Below are 22,351 nucleotides of genomic sequence, written 5' to 3' on the forward strand. Positions count from 1 at the left end.
AGCCAAGTCCTCTGGCTCCCAGACCCAGGATCTTACCATTACTCCTTGTTACTTCTCTAAATCTTTGACTTTTTTTTATTTTGCAAAGATGACTGTGGTAGGACCTATTCCATAAAGAATGACTTGGGCATCACTAATACCAAATCAAGAGTACTAGTTCTACCTTGTCTTTGCACTCCCTGGTAGAGATTCAGAGCTAGATGTGGTATTGTAGCATACTGTACCATATATTAATTTTGAGTCTTGTATTACCTTCTCTAGTCACATCTCACCTTTACTTAGCTTTATGGCTTTCATCCCTCATACTCATGACATAGCCCACAAATAGTGCTTTCTGTCTTGTAAATATGCTTAAGATAAGGATTTGTCAAAATCACAGTGCCATAGAACTAGAATCCAGGCTGCTAGCATTGAATCACATGACATATATAATTGAACTGTTACTGGGCACTCAGACACTTACACAAAGTGAAATTTAAGTATCATTAATTAAAAAATATGACCCAAGAACAATTGCAAATTGAAATTGCAAATATAACTGAGCTCTGTGCAATGCCAAAAATTGGTATCTTTCTTTAAATTGTCTTTACAATCTTTGCAGTTTATTTTCTAGAGATACAGTAGTTTTTGCACTTAAATAACCCAATGACCACCATTACTGGCTGCAATTTTTTGCATAATTCAATGAAGAGAATCCAGTGACATATTATGTCAGTCAGTAATCATATGGATCAGTCTTGTTTGGTAGAAAAGCAACCGCAGAAAGGAAATGAGAATTTCTGATCAAATAAAACAGGAAGATGATTTGTCTTGAATGTTTTAGCAAGTAGAGAGGGCAGAATAGAATATGTGAATTTTAAAGCTATATAAACTTTATAATTATAAGCTATAGCTATATAAGCTTTATAAGTACATTAATGTTGTTTTGCTTCCCATTCTCAGTTTGTTCTGCAAAAAAAGTAACCAACACTAATTACCATTTTGTCAGATAATGTCACATTTTAAAAATGATAACAAAGCCTTGATAAAGCTAGCAGGATACTTGTTCCTTTCTTTACATAAATTTTAATTTACAAGAATACAAAAATTAGAATCAAACTCCCTTCTTCCCTCTAACATGGGTTGTTAAATTTCTATGCTACTTATAGCTTTAAGAATCTCCCAAAGATTTCTAGTAATAATCATCTCTAATCCTATAAAACCGCAAGTCTCATCACCAACTTTTATATGACAACTTAATTAATGGCTTTTCAAGCATCTCATATAAAAGTAAAATGAAAAGGATATCCTGAGAACATTTTAAAATTCCAGAAGCATAGCCCTGAAGCTGACCATTGTTGAAAGTGAACAATGCTATGTTACTCTTCAGAAATGGGTTTAATATTTTGAAAGTTGACACAAGTAGCTGTCACTAATCAGACTCGGTAGTTTACCTTTTTAAATAATGCAGTCTTGCTTTGAACTTTAAAGATGAATGCAACTTATTAGACATTATTTGGAATTTTCAACATCTGATTTCAATAAAAATATAAACTGATCTATGAATTCCTTTATTATATGAATCACTCATTTCCCCACCATGGAATTGAAAGAGTTATTCAAAGCTCTTTTAGACATGTAGCCATATGATATTTACTCAGAAACCTTACTATTGCTCATTATAATTCATTTATGGTTCTTCATCCAGTTTTCAAACCCATGTGAGACTGGTTATATCCAAACCAATTTGAAATTAATTTAGCAAATGCCTTACTAAAATGAAGACGTATTACAACCTACCAAACTTCTTTAGCCTAATAATCTTGTAATTATATTAAACAAAATCAATTTTGGCATGATTCCTCCATATTTAATATGTTTTGGCTTAGCTATACTAACTCCTCTAAACTGTTTTTTTATCATTATTTATAGGAAACTGATAAAGTGGAAAATTTCAGTATTGTATATATTCTGTTGCATAGCAATCAGCACTATGTAAGTATCTTTAGTCCTCTAAGATTTCTATATTTTCAGTGTGTGTAACAAATTAATGTGCCTTCTTATATGCTTTGAGTAGACATTTCATTTTATGTCTACTCCCAGGAACACTTGTTATATGAGAGTTCCATAGACATTTTAACCAGTAGCACAGCTAAGCAGATATCAAAGAATAGAGAATCATCTGAGGCTATATAGGTAGGTTCCACATAGGATTATCATCATTTTGAACAATGACCCATTTTATCTGGTGAAGTACTTCAAGAAGACTCGATAAATGACAGCCTTTCTTACTACCTCATTGTCTAAGTCGTTTAAACTATATTAGTCACTGGCCTAATTACAAGGGGCCAGAGCTGGAGAAGAAGAGGTGGGATATATCCCTCCCAATATATCCCTCCAACAGTTTCTCTGTGCTTCCTCCAACACCAACCCACAACCTTCTCCCTGTTCTTTGGAGGGGTGGGCCATGGGGACTGGGAGTTATCAATCAATCATATTTATTGAGTGCTCACTGTGTGCAGAACACTATTCTAAGCATTTGATTATTACAGAATTGTTAGACATGTTCCCTGTCTATGAGGATCTTTCAATTTAGAGGAGGTTTTGGAGGGGAATGTCCCAGAGAGTAGCAGCAGACATGACACCTCCATGATTAGCAGTGATGTGGTACTGTGAGGCTTGAGGGTGTGTGTGAGGCTCAAGGGGATGACCTGCCTGCTTCCAGAGGAGCCGGGACAGTGTTGTAAGGCTCACAGGGATGACACCCCATCCTGAAGAGCTGGGACATGGGTATTCTACAGATAATAAAAAATCCTGGCCTGAAATTTCTTTCCATCAGCTGTAATTGCAAATAGCAATGGGAGAGAAAATAAAATGTGTGAATAGGAGATGTTCCAGTCAATCAGATCTGTCTGCAGGTGCCAATCAGAGGATCATCAACATCATCAACCATGCTATTTATTGAGCACTTATTATTGCAGAGCACTGTACTGAGTGCTTGGTAGAGTTGGAAACCACATTCATTCCCTTCATACAGAAAGCTTATAGTTTAGAGAGGATATGGCCCATTAGTGGGTCCTAAATCAACCTCTTCAATTGGGTGGTGGGTGATCAAGTAGGGGCACCCGGTATACCTGTAATTTAATCAACACAGTATTGGCAATTTGCACCTGTTATTGTGTGTTGTTACATAGTTAAACTCAAATAAAACTTTTCCCACAGCTTCCCACAAGAAGCAAACATTTGCAACCCATTTTGGGAATAAGAACCCTCTGCTCGCTGCAGAACTTAATAATGACTTGCAGGAAAAATAAGAGAAAAGCATAAGTTTACCACATATCCAGGTGAACAGAAGCAGGAATAACCAAAGCCAGGCCCACTCTGGACACAAATCCCATGGATACAGGGGTTGGACCTGCATTCATCAATGTCCTCTTCACAAAGGAGTCCTGCCCATCCTGCCATAACAAAAATTCAACATAGAGTTATAGCAAGTAGAACAACTTCAGTAAAGCATAAAGGCAGATATCAAAGGGACTTCAGGCCATCATTATGAAAGCGTCAGCTGAGGGACTGTGGGCAAGTCACTTCACTTCTCTGTGCCAAAGAGAAGTGTGCCATTTCCCTCATCTGTAAAATGGGGATTAACTGTGAGCGTCATGTGGGACAACATGATGACCCTGTATCTACCCCAGCACTTAGAACAGTGCTCCACACATAGTAAGTGCTTACAAATACCAACATTATTATATTCTCTACACAGTTTCAGTAAGTGGTATCCAAGATGTAGTAGGAAATCTCACTATTTTTTTCTGGAAGTTCTATTACCTTCTCCAACAACATCAATTTGTATTTTCTATCATCTGGACAACTTGATGGATGGGGCTTTATCAAGTGCACTTGTAAGATTTCCTAAATATACAAGGTGTTAAAAGGTTACAGGATTCACCATATTATGGTGCAGAACCTCCCACCTTTTTGCATCCAGTTATGTGCAGAATGTCAGTTATGTGCAGAACATTGCCCAAGGCACATAGGGACTCTATAGTAGTACAAGAGAAAATGCATTTTTGAGTGACTTATTTAATGAGGAAGACAAGCAGGCATTTACACAATAATTGTTTTTAATATCTATAAATATTTTTTAAAGTAAAAATATACAAAAAATAACATGTAAAAAACACTTGTTAGAAGTTTTTAGTACTGTGTCAGAGGAAAAAGAGCAATCAAGATTTCTGAGAATGGAAGAGTTGTGCTCTAATAGAAGCTACACAAAGGAAATTTATGATGCTGAATGCAAGAGGTGAAGTGGGAAGACTCTTGAATCAGGGAGACCAATAAGAATGCTATGACAGTCTTTCAAATGGAGACATTTAAGACTTGAATCAAGATTGTGAATGTAGTGATGTATACCAAGAAGTGGATATGTATGTGAAATATTACTGAGAAAAGACAAAATAATTTAAGATGGACTGAATGTAGAAGCCAAATGAGAGGCATGAATCAATAAGAACATAAACATTACAACAAGCTTGTGAGAGAACAACAACAGGTGTGTAATCGATAATGAAGCAAAGGTTAGAAGAAGAATGGCTTTTGATGATAAATGAAGTCTATGTTCTTGGTGACTGATCCAGGTGGAAATTCCATAAAGTTAGAAGGAAATACAAGACTGTAAGCCAGGTTGGGAAATGCAGATTTGGTAAATGCAGAGGATCCAGGGGAACTGATAATCTCTGAAAGATCATCCTGCTCCAGCAACTTTTCTGAAGAATTTGTGAAATAAAAGGATGGAGATGGCAAAAAGAAGTTCTGACAGACTGAATAAAAACTTATAGTGCTATATCCTCAAAATAAAAAAGGGAAAACAGTTTCCAGGCAGAAAGACTGATCAATCATCAAAAGGAAAAGGAAGTTCAGATGGATTGATATTTGGTCAGAAAGAGGACACATTTAGAGAGGAAAGAAGGGTGAGCAGGATGGAGGTAAAATGCCAGAGTAATGATAATAATCATGACGATGATGATGATAATAATAATAAAAATTATTTGTTAAGTGCTTACTGAATGACAAGCACTGTAGTTAGTGTTGGGGTAAACCTAAGATAACTGGGTCAGACACCATCCCTATAGGCTTACAGTCTATGTAGAAGGGAAAAGAGATATTGAAATACCATTTTACAGATGAGGAAACTGAGGCATGGATAAATTGTAGGGATTGTTTACAGTCTCCTCACTCACAGTTTGCCCACCACTTTGGAACTACTTCATTCCCCATAATTGACAGACTACAATCCCCACCATATTCAAAGCCTTCTGGAAATTCCATCTCTTCCAACAAATCTTTCCTGACTTCCTGCATTGCAAGTCATATAAACCAAACAACATGCTTTGGTATCTAAGTACCTTTCCTCAGCATTTATGCATATACATTTACTCAATTTTTCTATGGATTTATTTTAACTATCCTATTTGTAAATATTTTTATGTCTATCTACTCTGGTAGAGTATATACTCCTTGTGGACAGAAAATGTGTCATTTTCTTGTTTTACACCTATAATTGCTGAACAGAGCTATGTAGTAATGATTACAATAATAATGATAATGATAGTATTTGTTAAGCACTTACTATGTGCCAAGCACTGTTCTAAGCACTGGGGGAGATACAAGGTAATCAGGTTGTCCCACATGGGTCTCACAGTCTTAATACCCATTTTACAGATGAGGTTACTGAGGCACAGAGAAGTTAACTGCTTTGCCCAAAGTCACATAGATGACAAGTGGCGGAGCTGGGATTAGAACCCCTGACCTCTGACTCCCAAGCCCGTGCTCCTTCCACTTAGCCATGCTGCATCTTAAAGAATGTACTATGTACTAAGTGCTTGGATACTATGATATAGACAGTAGGCATGATCTTTGCCTTCAAGGAATTTACATTCTAGTAGGGAAAAGGGTACTAAAATGAATTACAAATATGAGGAAGCAACAGAGTTTAAAGATAGGTGCATATGTTCTCTTAAATTGAGGATAAGTACCCAAGTGTTTAGGTGATGCAGAAGTACTGAAATAGTAGTATGGTTGGGGAAATAATGTGAGGAGATGAGAGGATAATTAGGGAAGTCTTCCTAGAAGAGCTGTGACTTCAGGAGAGCTTTGATGTGCTTGTACTTGATGTTTAGTGCAATGGGAAATTGTTGGAGACTCTTGGGGAGTGGGGACTTGAACAAACCAATGTTTTAAAATAATAATCTAGGCATGAACGAACTATGTTCTGGATAAGAGAGAGTTTGGAGGCAAGGAGATCAATGACAAAGTTGATTCAGTTGTCAAAGTGGGATTTGTTAAATTCTTGGACCACGTTGTAGGAGTTTAGATGGTGAGGAAGGGGCAGATTCTGGAGATATGATGAAAAATGAGCTAGGAGGATTTGGTGAGTGACATTATATGGAAAAAAAATTTTGCATTTATTAAGTGCTTACTATGTGCAGACCATTGTTCTAAGTACTGGGGTAGATACAGGGTAATCAGGTTGCCCCATGTGAGGCTCATAGTCTTAATCCCCATTTTACAGATGAGGTACCTGAGGGACAGAGGAGTTAAGTGACTTGCCCACAGTCACCCTGCTGACAAGTGGCAGAGCCTGAATTCGAACCCACGACCTCCTGGGATTCAAACCCATGACCTCTGACTCCCAAGCCCGGGCTCTTTCCACTGAGACAAGCTGCTCAAGTGAAATGATTCAATAATAATGCCGAAGTTATGGGTTTGAGACAATGGGAGGATGTGCTGATATTGACTTAGTATACAGCACTGAACCCCGTGAACAATTTATTCATGCTATTTCTACATCTGCTGCTATCCAAAAGCATGTTTGGAAGTGTCAAGGGTAGAATTTATGCTGAGATGGGAGAACTCATATCCTGACTGGATTACTTCATCAGCATCATTTCTGATCTCCCAAACTCCTGTCTCTCCCCACTTCAGTCCATACTTCACTCTGCTGCCCAGATTGTCTATTTACAGAAACGTTCTGGGCATTTCACCCACTCCTCAAAAATCTCCAGTGGTTGCCTATTAAGCTCCATATCAAGCAAAAACTCCTCACTATTGTCTTCAAAACTCTTCATCACTTTACCCCCTCCTACCTCACCTCCCTTCTCTCCTACATCCCAGACCACACACTCCCCTCCTCTGGTGCTAATCTTCTCACTGTGCCTCGTTCTCTCCTGTCCTGCCGTCGACCCCTTGCCCACATCCTACCTCTGGTCTGGAATGCCCTCCTCAAATCTGCCAATCACACTTACCCCCTTCAAAGCCCTACTGAAGGCTCACCTCCTCCAGGAGGCCTTCCCAGACCTCCTTTTCCCCCACTTTTCCTCTGTTCCCCCCCTCTCCAAAACCCTGACTCACTCCTTTTGCTCTACCACCCTCCCCCCCCAGGACTTGTGTATATATGTATACATTTATCATTCTATTTGTTTATATTAATGATGTATATAGATATATAATTCTATTTATTTATACTGATGCTATTGATGCCTGTTTACTTGTTTTGATGTCTGTCTTTCCCCTTCTAGACTGTGAGCCTGTTGTTGGCAGGGATTGTCTCTATTTGCTGATTAACTGTACTTTCCAAGCAGTGAGTACAGCGCTCTATATACAGTAAGCACTCAATAAATATAATTGAATGAATGAATGAGTGAGTGGATATAGGGCAATATTTGAAGTTCAGTATTATCAAGAAGTGAAGAAGTGAGAAACTGGATGGGCGTCTGCAGGATCAGAATGTGGATGCTGAGTTTTCTAAGGTGTGAGCCTGTTGTTGGGTAGGGATTGTCTCTATCTGTTGCCATATTGTACTTTCCAAACACTTAGTACAGTGCTCTTCACACAGTAAGCACTCAATATTTGCGACTGAATGAATGAATGAATGAATGAAAGGAGGATGACAAGAAAAGCATCAACTCATTCAAAAATGCAACACATTTGCAGGCAGGCAATTCAATGGTAGCTCCAGTGCTCTATTTGAAGAATAGCCCTATTTGTGCATGGTCTCTGCTAAAATGCAAGTGGTACCACCTATTCTCCAAAGTCTTGAAAAAGTTAAGGAATGTTATTTTGAATGCACAGAAACCTCTCTTGAAGCTTAGAATACCATTGACTATAAACCCATCTTCAACAATATAAGTGCTCATTTAACAAAAAGAGAAATATCACCACCATTTGAACAGTTTTATTACTTTCAGCTATGAGCCTTATTATTCTTTGTCTTCAAATCTTTCTATTGAATTTTTACTACCCAAACTTGGAAAGGGTTTCCTTGATTAATACATATCTAGGTATCTAGATAGATATAATGTTGGTTCATACTACAGAGACCGCAAGCACTCCCTGATGACCCTTTTGCTCTCTGTAGCCTTATGTCACTGACTCTGAGCTATTAAAAACAAACAACTCCATTCAATAATAAAAACTATAAGAAAAGTGGGACAGACCACATAGAGAAAAAGATCAAAAGGATCAATAGAAATGAACTAAAGGAATTGATTACTTTCAGTTTATGGGAAGAAAAGATAGGATGCATTATATGAAAAATGAAGAAAAAAAGTGTTACCAGAGAATGGATGTTAGTTCCAGAAGTACACAGGCACCATCTCTGAAATTAATCAAATACTAGTCCTGAGTTCAGTTTATTGCACAGCGTAGAGGCAAAATAAATGTTAAAATGCTTGCTAATAGAGCATTCATAATCTTAATTGATATCAATTAATAAATATAATGAATAGGCCAGCATGGCATTCTGCTATTAAGAAAGGAGTGGCTCTTTTTTTTTGCTAAAATTTATGAAGTAATGAGAGTTAAGGAGTGATATTGGAGAATGCATTTTGAGTAGATTGAAGGGTGAAAAATATGGATTTAAAAGGTTTATTCATTCATTCATTCAATAATATTTATTGAGCGCTTACTATGTGCAGAGCACTGTACTAAGCGCTGGGAATGTACAATTCGGCAACAGATAGAGACAATCCCTGCCCATTGATGGGATTACAGTTTAATCGGGAGAGACAGAAAGACAAAAACAATAGCAATAAATAGAATCAAGGGGATGTACATCTCATTAACAAAATAAATAGGGTAATAAAAATATACACAAATGAGCAGATGAGCACAGTGCTGAGGGGAGGAGAAGGGAGAGGGGGAGGAGCAGAGGGAAAGGGGGGAAAGGGGGCTTAGCTGAGGAGAGGTGAAGAGGGGGCACAGAGGCAGCAGAGGGAGCAGAGGAAAAAGGGGAAGCTCAGTCTGGGAAGGCCTCTTGGAGGAGGTGAGCGCTCAGTAAGGCTTTGAAGAGGGGAAGAAAGTTAGTTTGGTGGAGGTGAAGAGGGAGGGCATTCCAGGACAGCGGGAGGATGTGGGCCAGGGGTCGACGGTGGGATAGGCGAGAACAGGGGACAGTGAGGAAGTGGGTGGTAGAGGAGCGGAGCATGCGGGGTGGTCAGTAGGAAGAGAGAAGGGAGGAGAGGTAGGAGTGGGCAAGGTGATGGAGAGCCTTGAAGCCTAGAGTCAGAAGTTTTTGTTTCATGCAGAGGTTTATAGGCAACCACTGGAGGTTTTTAAGAAGGGGAGTGACATGCCCAGAGTGTTTCTGCAGGAAGATGAGCCAGGCAGCGGAATGATGGAGCGGGGAGAGACAGGAGGAAGGGAGATCAGAGAGAAGGCTGACACAATAATCCAGCTGGGATATTATGAGAGCCTGTACCAGTAAGATAGCCATTTGGGTGAAGAGGAAATGGTGTCAATGAGGGAAGAAAAGAAGTTTTGCCTGGTGGGGGAGAGGGCAGAGTTAAGGCAGGAATGGTTAAATTTCAAATGGATAAGGTAAGGCTTAGAAGTGGAGACAGAAAGTGTATCCAGCTGTTCAAAGAATTGGACAGAAATGGTCAGAATATTTCAAATTTTACTTATTATATCTGTAATTTTTTTGTATTAAAATCTGTCTTCCCCTTTAGACTGTGAGCTCGTGGTCGTCAGAGAATGTGTCTGTTTATTTTTCTATTGTACTCTCCCAAGTGTTTTGTAAAGTGCTCTGCACACAGTAAGCGTTCAATAAATATGATTGAATGAATGAAAGAAAATTTGAAGTGAAATCTGAAAGGAATGGTTAGATCTAAAGCAAATATTTTAGCATTACGGAGGTATAAACTGATCTGAAATCAGAGGATGAGGAAGAGCCATAGGAGGTTATTAACAGATGAATCCATATTTCTATTATTTTTCACCCTGCATTGTACATAATCTGCATCTATCTTCTCCGTAGTTTATACATTCCTTGAATTTAGAAAGAAATTGTATTTATTGAGTTGATGACATCCATGCTTAGCACATGGTAAGCACTTGACCAATCCCACAATTATTACTTTTCTTAAATGCTCATAAGTGCCTAGCACAGTGCTCCACTCAGAGTCTTTTCAGTCACACTCACATGGACAGCAGTGAAATATCTGTCTGATTCTTAAAAAAAAAAAAAAAAGAATAACTATACATTTAGACAAACTACAATACATATGTAATGTTACAGGATAAGAGTGCAAAGAGCATATTTAGTACTCATTCAATCACATTTATTGAGTGCCTTCTGTGTGTAGAGCACTGTACTTGGGAGAGTACAATGTAACAAACAGACACATTCTCTGCCCATATGAAGTTTAAAAAAACATAGTTCTAAATATAAGGACAAAGGACAAAAATATTATCATTTTCATAGGATGAAAATGCAAGTTAATCCTTAATTTTAATTTAATAAATTATATTTTTGGCAAAAATGGCTTTTATTATACAACTATCATTTACTTCAACTCAAGATAGTATGTCTGATAAAGTATCCTAGTTAATTACCTTTCTGACATTTGCAAATGAACCCACTGGCATGCTCTTCACAGGTTGCACCATGAAGACAAGGTAATGAAATACATTCATTTGTATCTTTTTCATAAAAATATCCAGAAAATCCAGCAGGACACCTGGAACCAAAGAGAATATCAGTGTACCTACTTTTTAATGACAAACATTAAACACATTAAAAAAATCAAGTGGCAATAATTAATTCTTAATTATTGGGCAAAGTTATTCAGATTATAAATCCAGTCTGTCAAAATTGTGAGACCTGAGGGAATCTCTGAAACTCATTTTGCTTGGTTCCTCTTCAAGAATATTGATGAAATGATTCCTTATCTTCTCTGCCTCAGAGGGTTTGTGAAAATCTCTCATCCAAAGTGCTGTGTGGATCTTTCAATAAATACTTCAACATCCTGTTTTATGTAACCTCTGTTGATCTGACGTGATAAATCAAACAGTATTCAAGCAGTATGGAAATAAAATTCAGTTCAAATATTTCTGGTTTTACAACACTGAATTCTGTCAATTTCCTTACTTCTTAGAAGTAGCATGGCTTAGAGGAAAGAGTGCAGGCTTAGGATCAGGTAACCTGGTACCAATTCAGGCTCCAACACTTGCTTGCTGTGTGACTTCAGGCAGATCATTTAATTTTCTGTGCCTCAGTTTCCTCATTTGTAAATTAAGGATTGAATTCTTATTCTCTTCCCTTCTTAGATGGTGAACCGCAAATAGGACAGGGCTTCACTCAACCTAATTGTGTTGAACCTGCCCCAGCACTTAAAATAATAGGGGGAACATAATAAGTGCTTGCAGAGAAGCAGCGTAGCTCAGTGGAAAGAGCCTGGTCTTGGGAGTCATAGGTCATGGGTTCAAATCCTGACTCTACCACTTGGCAGCTGTGTGACTGTGGGCAAGTCACTTCACTTCTCTGTGCCTCAGTTACCGCATCTGGAAAATGGGGATTAAAACTGTGAGCTTCACATGGGACAAACTGATTACTCTGTGTCTCCCCCGGAGCTTAGAACAGTGCTCTGCACATAGTAATCACTTGACAAATACCAACATTATTATTATTATTATTATATCATTATTATTATTTAAACTATTAAAAAGAGCCACTATTATAATAATAGTACTTGTTAAGCGCTGTGCCAAGCACTGTTGTAAGCAAAGGATAGATACAAGTTAATCAGGTTGGACACAGTCTCTTGTCCTTCATTCATTCATTTAATCACATTTATTGAGCACTTATGGTGTGCAGAGCACTGTACTAAATGCTTGGGAGAGTACACTATGACAATAAACAGATTCATTCCATGTCCACATTAATGACAGACATTAACATAAATAAATAAATTACAGATATGGACATTAGTGTTGAGGTGCTGGGAGGAAGGACAAACAAAAGGAACAAGTCCGGGTGATGCTGAAGAGACTGGGAGAAAAGGAAATGGCGGCTTACACAGGGAAGCCCTTGTGAAGGGCTTGTGCCTTCAGTAAGGCTTTGAGTGGGGACAGTAATCATCTGTCAGAGAGGAACTGTCTGTCCTACATGAGGCTCACACTCTTAATCCACATTTTACAGATGGGGTAACTGAGGCCCAGAGAAGTTAAGTGACTTGACAAAGGTCACATAGCAGATATGTGGCAGAGCTGAGATTAAACTCCAGTTCCTTCTGACTTGTCTAGTGGATAGATCACAGGCCTGGGAACCAGAAGGACCTGGGTTCTCTGTTCCTCAGTTACCTCATCTGTAAAATGGGGATTAAGACTGTGAGCTTCATGTTCATTCATTCATTCATTCATTCATTCATATTTATTGAATGCTTATTGTGTGCAGAGCACTGTACTAAACACTTGGGAGAATACAACAATGCACGGATATGATCCCTGCCCTCAACGAGCTTACAGTCTAGAGGAAGAGAGACAGATATTAATATAAATAAAATAAATTACAAATATGTGTATAAGTACATTATGGTGGGGAATGGGGAAGAATAAAGGGAGCAAGACAGGGTGATGTAGAAGGGAGTGGGGTAAAAGAAAAGGGGCTTTATCCAGGGATTGATTTATCTTCCCTATTGACAGGGAATACAATTTATTTTCCTTCATATTCCTCTTTGTCTTTCCCCTTACCAATAATGCACCTTTATAACTTTCTTCTTCCCCCCTTATTTTTCCTTGTGCTTTTTTCTTACTCTAGTCTCTATATATTATATATAGTGTGTAGAGACATAATTAAAATTTGAATGCATTGACAGATTATTTATCTTCTTTAAAAGTAATAAAAATTAAGTTTGAAAAGAATGCAAGCATAAAAATGCAACTTCATGGTATGAGTTCAGTATATCAACTTTAATTAGCAATAAATGTACAGCCTGGATCTGTGACCACGTTTCATTTTTAACATACACAATGCATATAATTACAATTTTATTATATATTTGTGTATTTACCTACTTTTAAAATACACTTAAATGAAAATTAATGGAGTGTACAATAAAAAAAGCAGCCTAGACAATTAAAAATTGGTATTTTTGTAAATTTGTAAATTCTTAATATGTGCCAAGTGCTGTATTAAGTGCTTATGAGATAAGACAAGGAACTTGTCCTACATGGGCTCACGTTACAAGGTAGAAGGAGAACAGGTATTTAATCTCCATTTTATAGGTGAAGAAACTTAGGCATAGAGAAATTAGTGACTTGTCAAATCACATAGCGATCAAGTGGAGAACAGGAGTAGAACACACACCCATCAATCAATCAATCCATCAATCATATTTATGGAGAGTTTACTGTGAGCAGAGCACTGTACTAAGTGCTTGGGGTAGTACAATATAGTAGATTTGGTAGAAATGTTCCCTGCCACAAGGAACCTAGGGTCTAGAGAGGGAGACAGACATGAAATAATTTACAGATATGTACACTGTGTTGTGGGGATGAGGGTGAGGTCAATAAAAGGTACAAATTCAAGTACGAGGATGATAATATTCTGGATCCTAGTTTTGTACCTTTCCATGAATAAAACTTCCACTGGCATGGAAACGCTAACCTAAGAAAGCATCCAAAATTCCTAAACTACCATTCTAAACAATCCAATTACATTTAGAGATATGTTTTTTTTCCATCGTTATTGGGTTAGACTGTAATTTAATTTGAAGCATACTTAATAATTCCCGAAGAAGGTATTAGACTTTGAAGAATTCCTTTTCTGGTAAACAGTACATCCACCATTTATAGTATTCAATTCACTTGGTTTAGATGACATAATTGCATATGAATGTGGCTTGATAATTACCAAGGTGGGAATTGCATTACAAAGTGATTCTGATCGATTACAAAATAGCTAGCACTAAATACATTATTTCTAAGTGCCTTCAGTAGTGGACCTTTGTCATACCAGCTTTTCAAAAGGCAATACTTTTTCAAGGTAAAATGAAAGAACTGCTGCTACAAAGAGCATTTAAAATTCAAGTAAAAAATGTTTTCGTTCAGAAGATGTAACCTTAATGAAGAACAGTCTAAACAATTTCAGATAGGAAATTTTTAGTACTTGAGCAATCGAAAGTATCCTCTCACTTGTTCCTAACTTGGGACATGAACTCATATATATCAATTTGAATTTATATAGAATACTTATTTTTTTTCTCATGACTTTTTAGGGAAATGTTTCTAGTCCCTTTCTACATTCACCTAAATATGGTTGCGCTGATATTCAGGGAACTACGTACATGAGTATTATCTCATTTTTTCCTACGACATTTCTATGTAGAAGTTCAGATATTATTTTCTCATTTTACGTAAGAGGGAACAGAAGGAGTAAAAGGTTAATTGTATTAATAAAAAGCTGGACTAAAACCCAGGTTTTTTAACTCCAGGCCTTATGTTTGAAGGTGATATTGCCAAATGTTATCTAGAAAGAGCAAGCAATGCTTCAACTTAATAGTAGGAAAGAGTTAAATGTGTTCATTTGATTTCAGGCAAAATGAAGAACATATACTATTCAAGTGACTCTATTGTGTGCTCTTTATTTTAAAAATTATAAATCAAAACAATTTAAAAGTAGCTTTAAGAATAGTAGTGTAACTTTGGTAAAATCTTTTGCTCATTAAAGATTCCTTTCTGTGTTTGTCTACATAGGGATCAAAAAATATTATTCTAGTCCTTAATTATTAGTGAAAAATCAAGGTTGCTAATTAATTAGCAAACAGTAGTGGATAATAGAAAGGAATTGAGATAAGGCAACTTCAAACAGAGAGAGAGAGCTGTGTGGCCTTGAGCAAGTCACTAAACTTCTCTGGGCCATAGTTACCTCTTCTGTAAAATGAGAATAAAATATCATAGACGATGAATCCCAAGTAGGTCAGGGACTGTTTCCAATCGGATGATCTTAAGTCTACCCCAGCATTTAGCACTTAATAAATATCAAAATTATCATCGTAAAAAATAAGGTTCAGAGAACCTAAGAAAAGAGACAACATAAGCTAGAACAGAGGACAGAGATGATCTAGAAAGTGATGTTTTGTTGACTGGGGAAATGAAGTTAACCCTTTCTGATACCTAGTGTAGGGGATGGGTGTTACTGTATAAGTATTCATAACTTGTAAATAGATAGGCTTCATATTTTCACTGTGTGTCAGATATGAGGTGCCGCTGTTGAGAGGTTTTAATTGATATTTCATCTGGCTTTAATTTGGTTAATTGAGAATGTCTCTCCTAGCAGGCCTCCTGTTCTCTTGATGGTTTTAGGATGTATCTGTGTTTCAGGATATTTGTTGTTTGGTCGCTGTTCAGCAGTTCCCTGAATATCAGAGCTACCATATTTAGGCGATTGCAGAAAGGGACTAGAAACATGTTCCTAAAACTTGCTGCTTCACCCAATTAATATGAGCCCATCAGTAGTACCACAACTGGTGATTTAAACATTTGCACAGGAAAAACAAGAGAAAAAGACTTAACAGTGCCATATCCCAGGACCTATATTTAATGTATTCCCTTAAAATGTGGGTGTACTGCAAAACATTGAACTTGGGATGCTGCTTTCCCCTAGACTGAATGCAGGTCATTTGCTATTTTCCTGCTGCTATAAAGATGACTGACCTAACAGGAAATTGAAAAGAACTCTGTGGAGTTCTCTCCTCAATCTATCCCCATCTATTAGTACTAGGAGCTTTTCTGCCTCCCCAGCTCTTCACATTCCTACACCTAGATTACAGCTCTGAACTCCATTTAGCCTGGTTACCTTGCTGCTATCTGTCTGACTCTATCTTTATCTGCCAGCCACCAGGCACCCTGGACTCTGTAGCACAATCCCTCCTTCCTGTCAGTCAGTCAATCATATTTATTGAGTGCTTACTGTGTCAAAGCACTGTACTAAGCACTTGGGAGAGTACAATATAACAATAAACACACACATTCACTGCTCACAATGTGCTTACAGTCTAGAGTCTAGAGCCTACAGTCCTGGCCAGGTATCTGATTGGAGAGTAGTCAAAGTTAGTAATTGAATGCACAACTGAATAGCAATCATGAAACCAGGCTTACGATGATATAAATAATTGCACAAGTGTTGGAGATTACTTGGGGGTGTTGACTTCAAGTACTAGGAACTTGAAGAAAATGAGCAGGGGAGTGCTGACATGTAAACTGAGAAAGGTTTGTTGAAAGCCTTGAAGCCACATGTGAGGCTCCATAATGTTTTACATTTTATATATTTCTTCTATATAAATGTCCATTCTTACAGAACAACAGGAAGCATCACCTCTCTTCAAAAATATGAGTGCAGTTCAGAGATTGTTTATTTGGTTAAATTGTGGATTATAATGACTAACTACTTGTGTTGAGTGAATAGAATATGTATTATTCTGAAACAGTTTTAGTCCCACAGGGAACTCACAATATAGATGAAGACATTCACAAAGAAAAGATAAATAAATTACCTTCAATAAGAATATTTAAAAATACAAGAATCAGTAGCTGAGGCATAGATAGGTAAGATTAAATTAATTCCCCCAGAGCACTTTCTCAGTGTTGGATAAAAAGGTTTTCAAGAATAGCAGGCACCAAGTAGGGCACTGGGGGAAATGAAAAAAGAACAGAGGAAAGGGAAAAAACAAAATCCAAAAATATAAGCTCTAAATCTATATTAAACATCTATAGTTATCAATATGGCTATATCCATTTCAAATTTATAAGAATGCAGTTATCTACATTGGAGGCAAATTGTCCTGCATGAGACAAGGTCCCATGTTATGTTATTTCTCCCTGGTAAAAGGATGACAATATCTAGTTCAAAGACAAAGTTTTGTCACTGAGGCAGCTGTCAAAAAAGATGCTATAAATGTTTTGATATCATGCTCTACTGGCTTGATTTAAAGCACAGCAAACTAAATCTAAATGCAGACATGTAATGCTTTTCTTAAAACTGTGATTTGTTTTTCAATAGTGTGCATGTGAAGTTACCCAGGTAGATTATTTTCTGGGGATAATTCTTTTGGAGCTGACATTCTATATTTGAATGGAATGAGGAACTTTTGACTTAAGGCATGCTATTACTGCCTTGTACACCATTCCTGTGTTGGGCAAAAGGGCCTACATAACAATATGGATGTCTAGAGGTCTGGTTCGATAAATGTTTTGGCAGTCCCAAGGCCACCCAGAAGCCCAGAGAGTCAATCAGTTGTATTTTCAAACATTTGTTGTGTGTGTAACCCTGTAGACACTATCCCTGCCATTAGGAACATACTATCTACTGGAAGTTTCCCTCAGGAATAGATAGGTAATCTTAGTTATGTTGGGCAATTCCATAATGTTTTACTCCCCTTTCCAATTTATTATTTAAACCATTCTTCTATGTCCCAAAGTCCAGTACTCACAAGGCTGATCTTGAAATGGTACACTGACATGGCCAAACTCAGTGTGCAAATGGCAATTCTCATCCTTGTAAATCCTCTTCCACTTCCAACTTCCTCATCTCTGTTGGTGACACTGCTATTCTCCCTCCCTGTTCCAAAAGGCAGCAATCTTAGTAACAGGCTCAACAAATTTCTTTCATCTCTTACATTCAATCAATTGCTAAATCCTATTGCTTCTTTTCCTAAAATGATTCCTGGATCTGTCCTTTGTTTCCAACCCAAATAGGTCAATCTGTCATTATATCACAGTGAAACATTTAAGTCTCCTCACTGGTCTCTCTGCCTCCAGCATCTTCAACCTTCAGTCTGTATTCTATGCTACTGCCCAAATCCCTTTCTGGAAACTTTTCAAACTTCTCAAAATGCCTAGTCACTGCCTATCAAACAAAATTAACTTATATTGACTTCAAGGAACTCCATCAGATTTTACAATTTCACTGTCTCCGCACCTGCTCCTCCCTAAATCATACTCTTATCATTGTCTAACATTCCACCAGATGACCACATAAATCCCTTGGGAACTTTCCCATTATGACTGACATGAAGAGTCCTTCGGATCATCCTTAACTGGACGTCCATGCTGACTCCACAGGATCCCAGATAACCTCAAATCTACGCCAGCAAGAAGCATCCATCCCAACCTGCCCTGTGCCATCCTTGAGGGAATGAGCAGAACAGACATAGAGAAGCAGTGTGGCTTAGTGGAAAGAGCACCAGCTTGGGAGTCACGGGTCATGGGTTTTAATCCTGACTCTGCTGCTTGTCAGCTGTGTAATCTTGGGCAAGTCACTAAACTTCTCTGTGCCTGTTACCTCATCTGGAAAATGGGAATGAAGACTATGAGTCCTATGTGGGACAATCTGATTACCCTCTATCTATCCCAGAGCTTAGAACAGTGCTTGGCATATAGTAAGCACTTAACAAATACCAACATTATTATTATTATTATTGTTGTCCCTTCTCCACAAAACCTCAGGAAGCTTGTGGAGACTGCTGCTGCAGCAGTTACTGTGGCGACTTTTTACTTTTCAGTGGTATTTGTAAATCACTTACTATGAGAGAGGCACTGTACTAAAACTGGGTTAGTGTTCCAAGGTGAATTAAAAAAAAAAATAAAAGATGGCATTTGTTAAGTGCTTACTATGTGCCAAGCACTGTTCTAAGCACTGGTATAGATACAAGGTAATCTGGTTGTCTCAGGTGAGGCTCACAGTCTTAATCCTCATTTTACAGATGAGAGAACTGAGACACAGAAAAGTTAAGTGACTTGCCCAAAGTCACACAGCAGGTGAAGTGACAAAGCCTGTATTAGAACCCATGACCTCTGACTCCCAATCCCGGGTTCTTGTCATTAAGCCATGCTGCTTCTGGTTAAAATGTTATCTTATGATTACTCAAGCTAGCCAAACATAACACAGAAGCATGGGGCGATACATCTCCCCTGTGACTGAAGCCACAGTACACACCAGGCCAGGAATGTGTAAGAAGGTATCCCTCACCCCTGTGACAACTAAATGAAGTATGGAGGAGTTGGTGGGGGAAAGGGGGAAGGAAGTCGGACCATCAGAAACCAGAAGCCTGAACAGCTGAAAAGTACAGTTAATAAATACCTACTGCTTCTGATTCTGGCCAGTGGATCGAGACTTGCAGCGCCGGCTGTGGTTATGGTCTATGGGACAGATGAACATCCTGCTCAACTCTCGTGGGGCTGAAAGCAAGGAAGCTTCACCAAGTATGTGTAAAACATAAATGAATTCCTCCCAAATGGGAAGGATTAACAGACAAGAGCTACACAATGGCCAAGAACTTCTCCAGCATGCGAGTAACGCATAAGTGAATTCTTTCTGAATGGGAAGTGTTCATGGGTGGAAGCTAGGTTCTTCGCCACATGCAAGTAACCCCTCCAACATCCCTACAGCACTTATGTGCATATCCATAATTAATTCATTTATATTAATGTCTGCTTTCCCCTCTAGACTGTATGCACGTTGTGGGCAGGGAACGTTTCTGCCACTTCTGTTGTACTGTATTCTCCCAACCACTTTGTATAGTGCTCTGCACATATTAAGACCTCTATAAATATGATTGATTGATGTCTGATTTCCACCTGTCTATTCTTCCTCAGTGCTTAGTATACAGTAAGCATTTAATAAATATTATTACTATTACTTTCTAATTGTATACTGCACTCAGTTTATAACTATGAGTAATATACTTTCAGGTGTGACATACAAACTCTCCCTTGCTAGTGTGCACAGGGCTAAAGTTGAGAATCCAGGAAATAGTGGAGAGTTTTCTCCCTTACATCTGTTGGCATAATGCCAACATTATGGCAAATTATTGGGAGCAAGAACATTCAGAATGACCAGGCATTATTTGTGCCCTGGCTATTCATAATTGTTTCCTTTTCAATCCTACCCTAATTTTATCAGCAACAAAATTACATATAGTTCTCTCTAAACAAATTCATTTTTGATTTATTCAATCACTTAAAGTAGAATAATGAAATTAACTAAAATGTTTCAATTACTGGGCAAACACTGCACTTCAGTGAGATTAATTATATCTTGTATGTGCCTCCTAATATTCATATTAATAAAATACGCATTCTTGTGGGTGAGTGGGAAAAGACCCCTTTTCATAAAATTGCTAATGCCAGTACGAAATAAAGTCATGTTTACGAATAAAGCCTAGAAAACAATAAATATCTTCTAGTTCTTATAGATTTGCCCAAAGTCAGAAATTTATATTTTTATTGATGAAATGGAACTTTCAGTTGAGAACCCACGTTGTCTACTTTAAAATTCATACATCACATCACATATTCATGTTAGAAAAATGAGTAAAATGCAGAGAAACCATTTCATTAAGTTGGATTGACTACAGATTAGATCCAAACTAAACATTTCTCCTTTCAATCAATTACTGAGAGTTTACTGTGTGCGGAGTACTATCTAAGTGCTTGTTTGTGTGCCACAGAACAAAGTTGGTAGATACGTTCCCTGTCCAGAGCAAGTTTACGGTCTAGAGGGATCTTTTATAAAAGAGAATATGTTTCTATAAGTCTGGGAATTATCAAAAATAAATTATGAAAAAACCCTCTATCACATATACACCATTTAACTATATATATATATATATATATATATATATATATATATATATATGCATACTTTTGACCTCTGATGACAATGCCTTTCTATGCTTTGAAATTTATAATGAATGGTGATTCAGGAAATATACTGTAATAACAATTATAATAAAAATATATATCTTGATTTTATAAATATTTTTTCCTCCATCATTCCTGAGAGTTAGGGAGAGGGAAACATCCCATTTTAGAAATGGTGAACAGGAGACCCAGAGAGGTAGAGTGATTTGATAAAGGTTACACAGAAAACCTGTAGCTGAGCAGGGACTTCACCATTAACCAGGTGAAAAAACTTGAAATAAGGAATGTTCATTCAATCGCATTTATTGAGCACTTACTGTGCACAGAGCACTGTACTAAGTGCTTAATAATAATGGTATTTGTTAAGCGCTTATTATATGTCAAGCTCTGTTCTAAGTGCTGGGGTAGATACAGGTTGCCGCATGTGGGACTCACAGTCATATTTCCCATTTCACAGATGAGGTAATTGAGGCACATGGAAGTGACTTGCCCAAAGTCACATAGCTGACAAGTGGTGGAGTCAGGATTAAAACCCAAGACCTACTAACTCTCAAGCCCATGCTCTTTCGACTAAGCCTTGCTGTTTGTAACAGCATGTATTCACCAATAGCCAAACCCGCCAGTTCAAATGAGCTGACATGCCTCTGAATGCAACCTGTGGAAAATATCAAATCTGAATAAGAAAGAATAAATGCAGTTTGTAGAATACCACATATGAAGAAGAAATTATAATCACAACTTCATGGGACAAATACACTTTTGGAAAGGAAATTTCTAACAAAAAATATTTTGTTTCTGGCTCCAATCTACCCAGGCAAGGAAATAATTAACCAATAACTTGCATTGTATGGATGCCCTGAATAGATAACACCAATATTTTCTGAGCCACATACAGATAGTCATGTTGCCAAGCTCACCAAGAGAGTTTTGATTTACAAGACTGTCTGACTGATGACTGGCAGTTAACTAATGGATCACAGCCAAAGCGGTGTGCCTTGTAACACTTCAGATAGGTGACTCCAGTCTTTGGAGGACCAGGGACTTCAGGATACATTGCTAATTATACCTCAAGGATAACTTTGGAAAGTTGAATCCTACTGTGGACACCTGTGAGACCAACACAATCCATTAACAACGAACATGGCCTAGTAGAAAAAGCACGGGCCTGAGAGTCAACAGACCTGGATCTGCCACTTACTTGCTGTGTGACCTTGGACAAGTCACTTAACCTCTTGAAGTTCATTTTCCTCTTTTGTAGAATGGGAATCAATACCATTTTCTTCCTTCTTACACTGTGAGCACTGTATGTGGGGACTAAATTTGATGGGATAGTCTTGAATTAACTCCAGAGCTTCATACAATGCTTAACTGTAATAAGGTAGCCGCTTAACAA

The 22,351-nt window shown here is 37.8% G+C and overlaps 1 long non-coding RNA gene across 1 annotated transcript in view; it reads right to left on the reverse strand.

Annotated features, from left to right (window-relative positions):
• LOC120638428 overlaps nucleotides 1-18,248 on the reverse strand; it is a 32,897-nt gene extending 14,649 nt beyond the window's left edge. Inside the window, exons 1-3 of the long non-coding RNA XR_005660086.1 lie at nucleotides 17,748-18,248; nucleotides 10,873-10,997; nucleotides 3,313-3,437 (exon numbers count right to left, since the gene is read on the reverse strand). This is a non-coding gene — a long non-coding RNA (uncharacterized LOC120638428). The remainder of the gene's footprint in view (nucleotides 1-3,312; nucleotides 3,438-10,872; nucleotides 10,998-17,747) is intronic.
• Nucleotides 18,249-22,351: the final 4,103 nt, after the last annotated feature.

This window comes from Ornithorhynchus anatinus, chromosome 1 (genome assembly GCF_004115215.2).
Source record: "Ornithorhynchus anatinus isolate Pmale09 chromosome 1, mOrnAna1.pri.v4, whole genome shotgun sequence".
Classification (NCBI taxonomy): domain Eukaryota; kingdom Metazoa; phylum Chordata; class Mammalia; order Monotremata; family Ornithorhynchidae; genus Ornithorhynchus; species Ornithorhynchus anatinus.